This window comes from Hippocampus bargibanti, linkage group LG06, assembly GCF_051943395.1.
Source record: "Hippocampus bargibanti isolate YZ-2025 linkage group LG06, ASM5194339v1, whole genome shotgun sequence".
Classification (NCBI taxonomy): domain Eukaryota; kingdom Metazoa; phylum Chordata; class Actinopteri; order Syngnathiformes; family Syngnathidae; genus Hippocampus; species Hippocampus bargibanti.
In genome coordinates, this window is record NC_142739.1 from 19794373 (window position 1) to 19811519 (window position 17147).

Genomic DNA, 17147 nt, shown 5'->3' on the forward strand with positions numbered 1-17147 from the left:
GCATAGGTGTTGTTAGAGTGCTTATGCACATTAAGAAACATATTACGTTATTTCATGTTTAGCTTAGTACATATTATGTTATTGCATGTTTAGTTTAGTCTACAGGGTTTTATGAAATTTATTAGTTGAATAGTTGTGAAAGCAGGATGTAACAAGTATCAAGTTTCAGTCTAAATGTTCTCCCAACAAACTTGCCCGTAGCTCACTGCAGATCACTGCTGTGTGACTTCCAATACTTGTCCGTAGCTGATTGGACAACAGATCGCTGCTGTGTACGTTTAAAACAAGTCTGAGCGGGATGGTTCGTTCTCTTTGTGCTCTTTGTGCTTCTCTTTGTGCTCTTAGCTCCCGTCCCGAGAGATGTGCTTCTTTTTGTTTCACTAGAATAAAGTAGCTTTTTGTTCACCATCTATCGTCCTCGCTGATATTTTTATCACAGAACTTCGTTGAACCTGTGACCTGTGCCAGACAGCCTGTCCGGAGTGTTGAAGAGTGCCACCTGCGTGCCTCAGTTGACAAGAGACGGTAGCGTTCTGCTACCGGTGGCTCTACTTGCTAAATTTCCCCGCAAGAGACGGGGGGACAGTCGGTCCTTCTCGGCGAGCCTTCTTTTTATCTGGGCCACCACGACTACGAGAGACGGAGAGTTTTTTTTTCTCTCCGGTGGGGCTTGCCTGTGAGTTCTCACGGGAGACAAGTGGATTCTTGGTAGCACCTGCTCGTATCGGTGCGGTGGAGCCCTTCCGACATTCTGGCTGACTGTCTACACGACTGTGTTCGACGTAGTTCCCTAGGTGAGTGACGCGCTAGCAAGCTGCCATTGTTTGAATGTACTGTGGGATCATTTTATGGCTAGAGGGTATCCTATTCATGTTAATCAGAATCAGAATCAGAATCATCTTTATTGCCAAGTATGTAGAACACACAAGGAATTTGTTTCCGGTAGAACACGCTGCACTAGTAGCGTCGTCAAAAAAAAAACTGCTAAGTGGCACTATACAGTTCCATTTTGGCTACTGTTGAAAGAGTTCAAAGAGTTAATGGCTTGGGGGAAGAAGCTGTTTAAATGTCTGCTGGATTTGGTGCGCATGGATCGGTAGCGCCTGCCTGAGGGGAGTAGCTGGAAAAGGTGGTGGGCAGGGTGCGGATGGTCCAAAAGGATTTTCCGCGCCCTAGTTTGGATTCTTGCAGTGTGCAAGTCCTCGAGAGTGGGTAGGGCGGTGCCAATGATTTTTTCCGCCGTCCTAACTGTCCGTGGAAGTCAGATTTTGTCCATTTTTGTGGCGGCCCCGTATTCCGTATATGTCAACCAATTTAAGCAAACATTTCTCCAGAATTTGACGCCGGAAATTGGGGATTTCATTCGCAAACATTACGTCCAACACCGGACTGGAAGGTTCGTTGATCTCCTGGAGTGGGCTATACATGCCCAAGAAGTGGTGAAAAATAAGTGGGAAAATGGTGTAAGGTCGCCGATGGAACATGTGATGGCATCTACCACGGGTGAGAACGTGTTGTACCAAGATCGGGTGAAGAGACGGTTGCCGCCCAGCGATCGATGCTACAGGTGTGGCAGTGTAGGGCATATTGCTCGTCACTGCAAAAGGAAAAATACACCGCAAAGGAAACAGTAATACACAATATGGTGAAGGACAAACAACAAAACATTCAGATTGAAGCGCAGAACCCCATTTCGACACTGATGACAACAGTCACAACAGTGGGAAATGGGGATCAATGAAACCAGTTGAAATCTTGGATTTGACAAATGTATTTGCCTTGACTTTGCCAGAAAACGAAAAACCTTGTCAAAAAATGATGTCAAATTTCTTTGCGATAGTGGTGCATGCAGATCAGTGTTAAGAGACACCATTCCAGGTGTCATTCCGAGTCGACAACAAATTTCTGTGGTATCTGCAGATGGGAAAGTGACATTGTTACCTATTTCTAAACCAATAAAAAATTTATATGAGGGACTAACTCCATACAAGGTCACTATGGTCTTGAGTGGTGATTGTCCTATAAATTTGTTGGGGAGAGACCTGTTACAACAACTACAAATAGCCTTAATACCAACAGAAGAAGGGTACAAACCCAGAAAAGTTAACCTTCTGGAGTCCTTCGTAGTTGACGCTATGGGGGACCCAGTGCAGGTTGATTCATTAGAATTATGACTAATGGCCACTCTTGTGGCTGAGGACTTTCCAGACGTCCCTGCCACCCTTTGGTCATTGGGAAAAACAGATGTGGGCTTACTTAAAACAGCAAAACCAGTTGAAGTATTGCCTAAAATGACTTATCGACCCAGACTTAAACAATATCCATTAAAACAGGATGCTATTATTGGCTTCACTCCTGTAATACAGGATATGGTGAAGGCTGGTATTTTGATTGAAGACCCAACTTGTGAATGTAATACACCGATATGTCCTGTTAAAAAAAGTTGAATCTGGAGTTTGGAGAATGGTGCATGATTTGTGACAGATAAATAAATCCATACAATCGCGTGCTCCGTGTGTGCCAGACCCACACACATTATTGAACAGTTTAAAACCTGACAAAAAATGGTTTACAGTAATTGATTTGAGCAATGCTTTTTTTCTCCATTCCGTTGCACAAAAATTCACGTCATTGGTTCGTATTTACATTTAATGGGAAAAAATATACATATACAAGATTGCCACAAGGGTTTACAGATAGCCCTACAATTTTTTTCAAAGGAATTGTCTTCGTGTATTGCTGAATTTAAACATCCTGAGACTTCTCAGATTCTTTTGTACGTTTACGACATCTTAATTGCTTCACCGACTGAAAACGAGAACAAGACTGTATCAATAGCTTTGTTCCAATATTTAGCGAATACAGGTAACAAAGCTTCTTTGGATAAGTTACAGTTTTGCCAAAAAGAAGTTGTTTTTCTAGGACATCTTTTGTCAAGAAAGGGAAGAGAGTTAACAACTAAAAGAACAGGCAATTTTGCAGGTTCCTCGACCTAAGACGAAAAAACAGATGATGACGTTTTTGGGACTTTGTAATTATTGCAGAACTTGGATTCCGCATTATGCACAAGTCACTCAACCATTATTGACACTTATATACCAAGACGAAATGTCACTGAAAGACTCTATTCAGTGGACTGAGGGGGCATTACAGCTTTCACAGAAAAAAAATTGATAGCCAATACGAGTGTCTTGGCCTTGCCTGACTATGACAAACCTTTTGTTCAAAAAGTTGACTGCAAAGACAAATACATGACTTCAATCTTGTTACAAAAACATGGACAAAAGCTGAGAACTGTTGCATTTTATTCTAAAAGGCTGGATCCAGTGGCTGCAGCTCTTCCAGCGTGTGTTAGAGCAGTGTGTGCCGCAGCGTTGGCAGTTCAGTCGTCAGCTGAACTTGTACTTTTCCATCCCACAACGCTGATGGTACCACACTCGGTTGACTTATTGATTACATGCACGTAAATGACTTTCTTGTCACCAGCACGACATTTGTCTGTCATGAAAACTTTGCTGGAACAACCACACACAACCGTTGAGAGGTGCAATAGCATTAACCCAGCGACACATGTACCTGTTGACGGAGAACCACATTCATGCGTTGACAGAATAAATGAGAACTGCAAACCACGACCAGACTTGAAAGACACGCCTTTACCTGACAGCATCCACCTGTACGTTGACGGCTCTGCGTCTCGGTTAGATGCAGGGGCTAACAGGGTAGGCTATGCTGTTGTGACCGATGTTGAAATTATTACTGATGGCTCATTACCAAACACGTATTCAGCACAAGCAGCAGAAATTGTTGCATTGACTGAAATGTATAAATTGGCGGAAGGAAAAACAGTGACGATTTTTACAGACAGCCAATGTGTTTTCCACACTTCACTGCTTTGCAGCTCAGTGGAACCGCAGAGGAATGACTACATCAAACGGAAAATCTGTTGAAAATGCAGATTTATTTAGAGGCTTATTGAAAGCTATCCTCCTTCCAAAAAGTGTGGCTGTATGCAAATGTGCAGCACACACAAGGGCTAAAGACAGGAATTGCATGGGTAATACTAGAGCAGATGCAGCCGCCAAGAAGGCTGCTCAGACTACTTTCAATCTAGTAAATCACAAGATACGTGAATTAGTGCCCACACAAGTTTTGAAGGATATGCAAGCGTTAGCTACAAAATCCAAAAAAGATCTATGGCTGGCCGATGGTGCTAAGCTAGTTGATGAGCTGTATAAAATAGACAATAAACCATGTTTACCGAGAAACATGTTTCCTATGGTGGCTCGGTTGAGCCACATGTCTCAACAGGAGGGATGGTGTTTATAGCCGGAAAAGTATTCCTTTTAAGCAGAGGTTTCAACTCGCATGCAAAAAAACTTTGTCGGAGTTGTTTGATATGCTGTAAACATAATCCACAGGGTAATATGCAACCAAAAAGAGGAACATTTCTGCAGGGGTCACACCCATTTGAAGTGGTCCACATGGATTCCATTGAAGTAAGCACAAGTAGTTCTTATAAATACTGTTTGGTGCTAATTGATTCATTCACCAAATGGGTGGAAATTGTGCCTTCAAAGAAATCCGATGCATTATCCGTTGCAAAAGCATCATGCAAACATATTATTCCAGAACATGGCATACCAAGAATAATTTGGAGTGATAATGGGCCACATTTTGTTAATGACGTAATAACCAAAATTTCCGAACATTTAGGTATTACATTAAAGAACCACTGCACATATTCTACAGAGTGCAGGATTAGTTGAAAGAACAAATGGTACAATAAAAAAATCGATTCAGAAAAACGATGGAGACAACAGGCAAACCATGGCCTGAATGTCTGTTTTTGGTTAAATTATATATGAGAACAACGGCCACTAATAACAGCTTAACGCCTTTTGAGATCTTGCATGGCAGACCTTTCATCCTACCATTATGGGTAGGTGTGCCCTGGCAAGAGAATGAATCAGATCCAGGCGCTTTGTTGGCAAAATGGCTGTGTGAAATGTTTACAACAAAAGAGGTCCAGTCAGCATGTGTACTGCCGCAGTCCTCTTTGTTCCTCCACAGGAACTGCGCCCCGGAGACGAGGTGCTGATCAAAGCAATCAAGAGAAAGTCCTGGTCTGCACCAAAGTGGGAGGGGCCATTCACCGTGCTGATCACAACGCTAACTGCCATCAAGATCGTTGAAAGAACCACCTGGGTGCATCAAAGCCATTGCAAGATCGTTCACCAACCAGATCCTTAGCAGGTGGAAGAGAGACGGAGCCAAACTACTAAATAACTATGGGTTTGGTCCTCATCATCTTGCTGTACGGATTCGTGGGGGCAATCCAGATGACACACGTAGAGCATCAGCCTGTGAAATTCCATTTTTACATCCAACGACGACAGAAAAATGTCCAAACATGGCACATCTTGTAGCCTGCTTTCCACTAGAACCTGCAGGAATTATGCCATTTCCTCTTAGCATCCTCGTGAACAAAGCACGACAATATGGAAGCAATTATCCTCAAGAGTCATGGTACGCTCGAATCAAGTCAGGGATGGCTTGGACCACTGGTTGGGATTCCGTTGTTGTCCGTTCTAAGCCTAACATACAGTACATTCTGCAGCATAATCAGTTAGTGGAGATAGCTTTCAAGCCCAATGAATCCGAGTGTTTGGTCATTTTGAGATTGAGAAACAATATATCAATCCCAGCCACTTCTCAAGCTCTTCTTTGGCGAGACACAGGGGCTTATTGATGTCATTTTGCATTGCATAGAATTTTGACTGTTCAACAACAATATCCATCATTTTTTCATCGAAAATCCTTTGAAAATATTTGGATTGGATTGGATTGGATTGGATATGCCTTTATTAGTCTCACAGTGGAAAAATTTACATTTCACAGCAGCAAAGTGATGAAAGAAATAGAATGAATGAAATAGTGATAGAAGTTCATCAATGAGAGGGAGGGAGCAAACGATCTCCGACCATTGAGGCATGTGTGTGTGCGTGTGTAACCGGCCTCAGGCCTAGGGGATACCTGGGTCGGTCCAAAGGCGTCATAGGCAGGTAGCACTGTGAACGACGAGGAAAAGACGACACGAGACAACCGTGTTAATCAGTTTCACACAGCGGCATTTATGACCTATTTACTCATCAACACATGAATTCAGCAATTTCAATATCAGAATACAGTCATGTGTAGATCTATACATTCAACATCTATACATTGTATATATCCTCCACATTCGCACATGCTTATGCACGTCTGCCCGCTCATGTGTGTTGTACTGGGAACTACAATTGACATCGAAAAATCCAAATTCATCAAAGCCACAAAACAAGGTTTATATATATATATATATATATATATATATATATATATATATATATATATATATATATATATATATATATATATATAGCATCGCCCAATAAGTCCCCAATTACTTTAACATCTTGAGGATATCTAACACTTATTATTTTGAATACCTGTGAACAACGAGGAAAAGACAACACGAGACAACCGTGTTAATCAGCTTCACACAGCGGCATTTATGACAACTGCGCATGCATGAGCTGAGCCTACATCACCTTCCTCTGTTCCATTCACAGGCGCGTAGCGCCCTCTTCTGACTTGGTAGTCTATTCGAATAACACAGTAACGGAGGTCGTTTCTAACCCCCTACACGTGTGTGTGTCTGTGTGTGCGTGTGGGTGCAAGCATATGGCCTGCTACCCATGAATAAGCACAGTAAAATGACAGTGATTTTGACTGTAAAAAGCTACAGTTAACCTGGCCTTTCTCACAAAGAGTAAGCAACCAAGGAATGAATTTAACACCGAGAAATCCACGCTGCTTTAAGACTTCTGTAAACAGACAAATACATTTACTTTGAAAACCTGTGTTCCAGACAAAACTGGTAAAAAAAAACTGATCTGACAACCACTATAAATGATTGTGAGTGTAATTCGTTTTCATTGTGAGAGATTTATTACACAAACATATCAATTAATTAATATTATTTTCAATATAATCTTGGAATTTGGTGAGAACAAATAAACACATGTCCCTCATTTGTTTTTTGAAAGTGAATAAAACTTTGAACTGCTAAAATGAAAAAAGGTACAATTTGATTTGCCTCTGTTTCTGATCAACTTATGTTTAACAGTTTACTTTGTGTCCGGTAGTCGGGTGGTTAGCACATCAACTTCATAGTGCAGAGATTGTAGGTTCAATCAGCCGCTTGAGCCATCCCGTGTGGAGTTTGCTTGTTCTCCATGGAACGTCCTCCCACATTTTACAAACGTGCATGACAGGCTAATTCAGACATGGGCAAACTACGGCCCGCGGGCCACATACGGGGTTTTAATCAGGCCCGCCGAGTCTGTCCAAATTATAGTAAAAACAGTGTCTAAAAGTCTGAAAAAGTTAGCGCACAACAAGGCAGACAACTCTGAAAAGTTGCCAGCCCGGCAACGTCTTTTAAGAAAGACGAGAGATCGCAAAAAAAAAAACATTGTAGCAAAGTATATATATATATATATATATATATATATATATATATATATATATATATATATATATATATATATATATATATATATATATATATCAATTAATGCTGTACCTACCACAAATGCTACCATGCTTAATTTACGGTAAATATCCGTGGCTGAAGATTGTGCTCCAGTTGTCATTTTCCGTTATGGTGCATAATGCATTGTTTGCGTTGAGTTGTCTCCTACAAGCCACTGAACGTCTCAAGTACACTTTACAGTGACGGTATAAGTTTACATTTTGTAGCGTCAAATATTTTGTTAGCTTCTTTTGAATCTTCTGGGGCTGAGGTTCTGTGCATCTACTTTGGAAAATGATAATCAAATGCATGACCTTATAACGCTTGGGAAAGTCCGAAGCACGAAGCAGGCTTCTGATTGGCTGCTGTGCTGAGTATGCAAATTTCAACTGCCGGTAGCCTATATCTGTGTGTTTGGCAACGATACACGTATACTGTTTGTAGAGTTTGTAGAGTGCGCGGTAAGGATAATCCATCCATGATTTAGCGGAATTTAACAAAAGTAGATATTATTGAGCTTGAGTATTTCGTTGTGTGATAATATGTTTTGAATGTTGAAAGTGATTCCATTTTTCAATCAATGTTGATTTCTTTAACTTTCCACTTTCGATTGAAACTTATTAGAAACAGACGCAAACTTGATAAATCACAGTGCGTATGTTATTTTAATCTATTTCCATTTCCTCCTCCCAGTATCTGCAAAATATTATGTATACGCCATATCTTGCATATTCCTTGAGACAAATGTATGAACTGATAAGGGCTATTTTTCACATTTGAAAGACTGTATTGCTTTGATTAAGCGGGTTCGGTAAATGATCCAACTTCCGGATAGAGTTGAGGTTCTTTATTAGGACGGCTGTGTTGGATAGAGGGAGAAAGCAATTGACATGTATGGCTCTCGTAGGCTCTCATCAGACTGACTTGCAGCAGCGCGCATGCTCTTTTGGTCTTTAGCCAGCCATCACTAGTTGAACATGGAAATACTATTTGCTCATATCATTACACATCCCTTTCATCCCTTTGCTGCTGTGAAATGTAAATTTCTCCACTGCGAAACTAATAAAGGCAAATCCAATCCAAAGTGGGTTGTAGTGTTCTTACTGTGCTATGAAGTTTGCGCATATTACATTTAAAGGACAACCGACATCACTTTTTTTGTTTCCTAACTGACATCAGAAAAACGTTTTATAGCATCTAAAATACCCAAAAACTGTATGTATGATATTTTTAGTCAAATGCAAAACACCAATAAAAATGACTTAAAGTGTGCTGAAACTGCAAAAAATCGAAACCAGAAGTGGCCAGTTTCAGAAGGTCTCGCCCCCTTGTTAGTGGTGTCACGCCAAGACGTCTTGCCTTGCTCGAGAATCAAAACAATTGCTTCTGATTTAGAGAAGATGCTTTTTTGTTACTCATCTAGTTATGGATATGATTCAAATAGTTCTGAAGAGAAAAGTATACCTGTTTGCAATTGATTAAAGTATTTATTCCGTGTAATTTTGAAGCATGGCGGGGGGAGATGTCGCATCCAAAAAAAGGCAGAAGATGGCGACAAAGCTCCGTGTGGAAATGGCTCAACATTTTTGTAACAACACACAAGGATTCACCATCGCGTTATGTGTTTTCTTTCTAATTTCGCCATCAACACGGATCAACACGAAGTTTTCAGATCAAACAAAGTACCGCAAAATACATTGATGTGATAAAAGGACTGCTACAGTGTGTCCTTTCTCGGTCAGGGGCTTCCATCAGTGATGTGACGTGAGGACTCGTCTCCAACTCAAAAACAAGAGTTACGGAATATTTAGCGCAAGTCTTAAAACGTAAAATATATCTATATGCCATGGAATATTTGTAAAATACACTGAGTATGTCACGTCCACTCGAGGCGTAGTGACAGGACTCGAGGGACGACGGAAGGAGGTAAGGGTTGGATCCAAAATACATGGGGAGACAGATTTTCCAACAAAGAGTCTTTACTGAGACACACATAAAATAACAAACAGAGAGGTAAGAATAGAGGGACATAACAGAACAGACCTGACGTGTAGCACTAGCGGGGAACTTCCAGAAATACTCCGACAACAACCGTACGGATGGTATGGCTCTTATAGCCAGAAGGCACAATCAAGGGAATGGGGAACAGCCGGGTGAGCCAGGAAGGGAGGGGCCCGCTCAGAGGAGCAGCGGAGGAGAAGGCAGGAGGGGAGGGGCGCGCTCCTGACAGCGACGAGGATGTGACAGTGCCCCCCCACTCAACGGACGCCTATTGGCAGCCCACCAGGTTTGGAGGGGTGAGCCGAATGGAATTTTTGTATGAGTGATGGGTCGAGGATCCAGGAACGGGGAATCCACTGCCGCTCCTCTGGCCCATAGCCCTCCCAATCGACCAGGTACTGCACTCCTCTGCCCATGTGCCTGGAGTCCAGTATCTCCCGCATGGTATAGACCGGGCCGTCGTCCAAGATCCGGGGGCGTGGGGGCTAGGGTGCTGGTTTCCACTGGCTTGAGGAGGGACACGTGGAAGACCGGGTGGATCCGCATCGTGGGTGGCAGCCGGAGCCTCATCGAGACCGGGCTGAGGATGGCCTCAATGGGGAAGGGACAGGTGAAGCGTGGGTAGTTGGGTGCCTGTCGGCGACGACGGTCCGCGACTAGCTGGTTCCGGGACGCCGTGCGCGACAGGGCAGCCGTGGTATCTCTCCAAACTCGCTGGGCCTGTCTCAGGTGGTGTTCAATGGACGGGACCTCCACCTGGCCCCCCTGGGTAGGGAATAGAGGTGGCTGATAGACACAGGCGGACATGAACGGGGACCGAACTGTGGCTGAGGAGACCAGGGTGTTGTGGGCCCACGATGCAGGACTCTGTAGGCACACACACCGAAGGGCCGCCTCCAAGTCCTGGTTCTTCCTCTCCGTCAAACTGCGGTCCCCGGTCCAACACGATGTCCGTCGGAATCCCGTGGAGACGGACGACGTGGTTAACCAGGAATTGAGCCGTCTCGATGGCAACCTGGTTAACGGAACGAAGTGGGCCGACTTCGAGAAGCAGTCCACCACGGTCTTGCCACGGGAGGGGGGGAGACCTGTAACAAAGTCGACGGAGATGTGGGACCAGGGTCGGGAGGGGACAGGTAGTGGCTGGAGGAGTCCTGCCGGGGGTTGGTTGAGGCCTTCCCACGAGCACAGGCTGGGCACGCCTTCACGAACTTGGCGATGGTTTCCTCCTTCTCTGCCGGCTTGTGGATGCGAGATAGGGCGTCAGGCTTGGTGTTCTGCGACCCTGGGCAGTAGGTGAGAGAAAAGTTAAACCGTGTAAGGAAGCGTGCCCATCGGGCCTGCCGAGAGTTGAGCCTCTTGGCGGACCGGATGGCCGCCAGGTTCTTATGGTCGGTATATACGGTGAAGGGGTGTTTGCCCCCCTCAAACCAGTGTATCCACTCTTGCAGCGCCAGGATGACCGCCAACAGTTCCCGGTTGCCTACATCGTAGTTGGCTTCTGCGGGGCTGAGCCGGCGGGAGAAGAAGGCGCATGGGTGAAATTTCTGGTCGGTAGGGAGCGCTGGGACAGGATGGTTCCCACTCCGGACTCGGAAGCATCGACCTCGACCGTGAAAGCAAGGTCCGGGTCGGGATGACATCGGACTGGGGGGTTGGAAAAAGCGTGTCGGAGGCGGTTGAACGCCTCCTCCGTGTCGGGTGTCTACCTGAAGGGGACCTTGGTGGATGTGAGGTTAGTGAGGGGGAGTGCCTTCTGACTATAACCGCGAACAAAGCTGTGGTAGAAATTGGCAAACCCCAGAAACCGTTGGAGCTGCTTGCGCGTCTTCGGGGTGGGCCACTCCACCACCGCTTTGGTTTTGGCGGGGTCGGCCCTGAGCTGCCCCTGCTCCATGACGAACCCCAGAAAACACAGTGAGCGGACATGGAACTCGCACTTCTCTGCCTTCACGTAGAGCCGGTTTTGCAGGAGCCGCGCCAGGACACGTCAGACATGCTGCCGGTGTTGTTCTGGTGATTTGGAGAAAATAAGTATGTCATCTAAATAGACAAATACAAACACATTGATAAAGTCCCTGAGCAGATCATTGATGAGGTTCTGAAAAAAGGCGGGAGGGTTGGTGAGTCTGAACGGCATCACCAAGCATTCAAAATGTCCTAAGGGAGTCTTGAATGCGGTTTTCTACTCGTCCCCCTCTTTGATGCGAATCAAATGGTAAGCACTTCGCAGATCTAGTTTGGAGAAGATGGTAGCCGATTGGAGCAGCGCGAAGGCTGAAACCATGAGGGGGAGCGGGTATTTATTGCGGATGGTGATGTCGTTCGGACCCCGATAATTGACGCACGGACGCAGGGATCCATCTTTCTTGTCAATGAAGAAGAACCCTGTGCAGAGCGGAGAACGTGAGGGTCGAATGAGTCCCGCCGCGAGGGAAGAGTCTATGTATGTGCTAAGGGCCTCCTGTTCTGGTTGAAATATGTGATAAAGTCTGGAGTCCGGTAACGGAGCCCCGGGCTGCAGTTCGATGGCGCAGTCATACCGTCGGTGGGGTGGCAGGGATTGCGCATTGTCCTTGCTAAACACCTCCCGCAGGTCATGGTAGCAGCGTGGCACGCCCTTGAGACAGATCACCTCGGGCGGGCCACCGCGGGAGGGGTCTCTCCCTGCCGTTGCCGACCGTAGGCAGTTGGCGTAGCAGTAGGGGCTCCAGCCCTGTATGGTAGCACCCTCCCAGGAAATGGACAGGTCATGGGTACTGAGCCACGGGAGGCCCAGTACTAACGGAACGTTGCGGGAGGGCATTACCAAGAATTGGCGATGTTCTGTGTGGTTATACCCGCTAGCCTAATTTTTAACGGTGCCGTGATGCGGGTAACCTTGGCCAGAAGTCGGCCATCCAAATCGAGGATTTCCTTGGGGGGTAGGAGCTCAATAAGTTCGCAGCCCAAGGAATCGGCCAGCTGGGGATCGATGAAGCACCCATCGGCCCCCGAATCCACTAGTGCCCGTGTGTCTAGTGCGCGTGTCTTGGGAGCTGGATGGGCCAATGACTTCGCCGTCCAGCTCCAATCGCGTAACAGGCGTCGCGTTACTCGCCTCCAGAAGTCGCCGTGGTCGCCGTTTAGAATCAGAATCAGAATCATCTTTATTGCCAAGTATGTAGAACACACAAGGAATTTGTTTCCGGTAGAACACGCTGCACTAGTATCGTCGTCAAAAAAACTGCTAAGTGGCACTATACAGTTCCATTTTGGCTACGGACGGGGACTTACAGGAACTGGAGGTCTTTTGCTGGGGGACTTGGGTGTGACAAGCCCCGGAGTTGATGCGATCGTTTCCCCCTCCCATCTGCATGGGTTTGGGGGAACCCTCCAGGCCCCGCAATCGCTCGCTGCTGCCGGGTGTGGTCATCTGCTGCCGGCTTCCCGAGTCATTGGACCGCTGGTTACTCTGCTCCCGCTGCCTCTCCCGAAGACGATGATCCAGGCCGATGACAATGTTGATCATTTTGCTGAGGGGGGAGCCCGCTAAAGTCCCTGAACACATCATTGATGATCAAAGACAACTCGTCTTTGAGAGCGGCGCTCAATCCGCGATGAAAAACTCCCCTCAGCGCTCGGTCGTTGTAGCCACTGCCAGCGGCCTGAATGCGGAAGGCGACTGAGTATTCAGCGGCTGAACGGGACCCCTGGATGTACAAACAAACACTCCCTCCAAATGCTCCTGGCCCGGCCCCTCTGTCAAATTTTAGAACCTATTGTGGCCCGCGAGTCAAAAAGTTTGCCCACCCCTGGGCTAATTGAACACTCCAAATTGACCAAATTGGTTGTTTATTTGAAGTCAAAGTCAAAGTCAAATACAGTGAGACATCAACTTACGAACACCTTATATTACGAACTTTTCGTCTTACGAACGTCAAATTTATGAAAATTAAACCTTATAATAAGCACTATTTTCATATTACACATCTATCACAGCTGGAACAACAAAGCACACGACCTTCGGATCTGGCGGAGGGATCTTCGGCTGAAGCACACGACCGAACAGCGCTCCAGCCGGCGCTACTTTCCACACCCCCTCTCTCTGAATTCACACGTCCATCGCCTCCGAGGAGCTTTTTGCAGATAATTTTACTATTATGGGACCGGAAAATAAACACCACAGGCTCGTGTTCAGCCTCAGTTCAAATGTGGTGCGTTACTATGAACAAATTGAAGAAACTACCAGCCGTACACGTCTACTCTGCTCTGTTTATTTGTCATCCAAGACTTGGGGTGCGTTCAGGTTCGAGAATAGCGCACAACTTCTTATGACTCTAGGCTGTTTGGAAAGCATTGTCTAACTGAATGAGCAGGGACAAACACTTGACAACATTTCTGTGTTGCTACACTTGAACCCACCCCCTGTCAAGATGTGACAGAAGTGATTGTGATTGGCTAAAGGGTAGAGTCATGTGTCATGTAAGCTAATCAGAGCTAGTGTTTTCACACACACCGGAACAGCGTGTCAATAGTCACGCTAAATTGTCACGTGCGAGTTGACAGCTGGGGCGGGGCCGCCATTCGCGACACTTCAATTTCATTTCATTTCAACAAGTCACTGTCATCTCACCAGTGACATGATTACTGATAGAGTCTTTATGCACAATTGTAAACATATTACGTTATTTCATGTTTAGATTAAGTAAACATATGTTTTTTCATGTTTAGCTTAGTATATTATGAATTGTGCACGTTTAATTTCAGTCTAATTTAGTTAAATAAAACTATCAGTCTTATTAGCTCAATAGTCGTTGGGAAAAAGCAACAGCCCCAACTGCAATCTGAGACCCGCCCAACGCTGAATTGTTCGTAACCGATTGGACGGGAAAGGTCGACTTGTCCGCAACTGATTGGACAACAGATCGCCACTCTGTATGTTTAAAAACTTGTCAGAGCGGGAGCTCGGTCTCTTTTGCTCTTTTGCTCTTTTGCTCTTTCTCTTTGTTCTCTTTTTGCTCGTGTGCTCATGTCTTCGTCCCACCGAGACGAGAAGTGCTTTCTCTGTCTCATTAGAATAAAGTAGTTTTTTGTTCACCATCTATCGTACTTGCTGATATTTTTATCAAGTGAACTCCAGACAATACGCGAACCAGGAAAGACGGACGAGAAGTTTTAACCGAACATTAATTGGTGCCGAGAAACCCGTGCCAGTCAACCAGCCTTAGCGTGAGGACTACCACCTGGGCGACCCAGTCAAGGCGAGACGGGAACACAGCTAAAGAAGCTCCTGGTGGTGGACCCGTTTTATAATTTTGACGGGAGGCGCGCATAGAGAGGCGCGTCGAACCTGCTCCTTGGCTGCGACCTACGGAAGAAACGAAGATTCTTCGCTCTTCACTGAACCCTGCTCGTGCAATCCTCCGCGCGAGAGACGGAAAGAATCACTCCTTTCTGGTGGCGTTGTGGCTCCTAACGTTCTGGCTGCAGGACTACACGGCAGCATTCAAAAGTTCACTAAGTAAGTAGCGCGCTAGCTAGCAGCCATTGTTTGAATGCATTGTGAGACTACTCCTGGCCAGAGACGGTCTCTTCCACTTGACTCACGTACGAACCGGTGTGAAGCGATTTTCGTTAGGCAAGGTGGCCGAACGAGAATACGTATGCCGGCGGAGGAGTGCATATTAATGTGCACGAGATATCCACACGCCGAATTGTGATTCGGAAGTTTTCCAGCGAAAGAATATTGTTCACAAGGTGGTGATAGCTGGGATTCAGTTTGTGTGGTGGACCGCTTTTATTCTGAAGAGCGGAAGTGTTTTAGGGCAGCTGCTATAGTACGGAGTCGGGAGGAAAGAAATAAGATCAAAAATACATTCTTAACTTGGTTTGTCTATGCTAGCATAGTGGCACAGAGAAAGTTCTTTGTCTCTGAGAGAAAAAAGGGTGGGGGCGAAGTCATTTGAGCCGTTGGTGTGTGTGTGTGTGCGTAAGAGCATTCCTTGTGTGTGTGCGTGAACGCGCATCCTGGCTGAGGATTGGCGCGAATCACGCCCTTTGTTCTTGGGTTCGAATCAACATCGCGAGGTGTGCTTCCTTTCTGGTGATAGTTAAAGAAGGAATTTGTTGTTGCAACCGTGAAAATGGGTGCTATTTTTTCTAAAAAGACCCCAATTCATAGGGACGTAGAGTTTATGTCCAAAAAGTTCCCAGGTAGCGAACTTTATTGCAAGAAGTGGATGGACTGTAGTACGTTCTCTGGTGCGTTGCAACTACAACCTTTGAAGGAAATCATGTTTCGATTGAAACTTCAGGAAGCAGCCGCGATGAAAAAATCTCTTGGAAAGATACATGCCGAGATAATTGCCTGTGAAGCTTGGATTGCGCAAGCAAAAATCAGAGAGAGGGAAATGGAAGCCAAACGGATGAAAAAAGAGGAGAAAGCGATAGTTGCAATGTCTTCCAAAGTGAGCTCTGACGATGAGACTGTGGCTTCGTCTGTTCCAATGAAAAGTTGGTGGAAAATGGAAAGCAGCCATTGTTTCAATCCCCAGAGCTCCCCCACGGGAGGCGAGGGGGAGAGGCGGGGGGCTGCCCCGGGCAGGCGCCACAACCCCCCTCCTACCACTCCTTCTCTTCCCCCTCCTCCTTCTACCCCTCCTCCGCAGGGCTGAAGAAAGGGGAGGATGCCATTTGTTCAACCCCTGTGGGGCGGGTGGGCCCCCCCGGTGATGACTCCAAATGTCTGTTGGGCAGACCAGCAGAATGGGGCGCTTATGACCCCTACTGGAGGAATACGAGGATTACAACCTGATATGGCAAATCAGATTGCTGCTGATTGTGTCTCTTCGCGTACAAGGAGCAAAGCAAATTGTTCTGGCCAATTGTATCCGTTTGAAGAGTTGAATGGAATTAAAATGAATAATGGAAGCGACTGTGACGCTTTGCCACTCATTCAGGTAGCAAATCCTAATTCTTCAAGCATACATGATCAAACTATCTTGGTTTATCGGCCATGGAGCGACAGTGATGTTGCAGAGGCGTGTAAAGGACTAGGTGATGTTGTTGAAAATGCAGAAAGTTGGACTGAGAATTTTGAGGAATTATGTGCTTCTTATCAGTTGAATGGACAAGAAACACTTAAGGTTCTCAGGAGATGCTTGGGACACCATTGGAATCGGGTGAAAGGTGACTTTACTGGGAAAACATCGATGGGAACGAACATGACGTATGAGGAAGCGACAACCCAACGAAGATTGATTTGTGAAAACATCCGAACATTATGGAAGAAAACACCAAACTTTGGCTTGATTCAGAATTGTAGACAGTTACGTGGGGAAGATATTAACATTTTTCGGGGACGCTTGGAAAATGTTTTTCGAAACCACTGCTGTATTCCTGAATCTGCTGATGAGAATTCCATATATGTCAACCAATTCAAGCAAACATTTTTGCAGAATTTGACGCCGGAAATTGGAGATTTCATTCGCAAACATTATGTCCAACACCGGACTGGAAGGTTGGTTGATCTCATGGAGTGGGCAATACACGCCCAAGAAGTGGTGAGAAAAAAGTGGGGAAATGGTGC

General features: G+C 45.7%; 1 long non-coding RNA gene across 1 annotated transcript in view; it reads right to left on the minus strand.

The window, feature by feature from the left end:
* Positions 1 to 17147, minus strand: part of LOC148896689 (uncharacterized) — a 246063-nt gene that overhangs the window by 198245 nt on the left and 30671 nt on the right. The gene's annotated exons all lie outside the window — the stretch shown is intronic.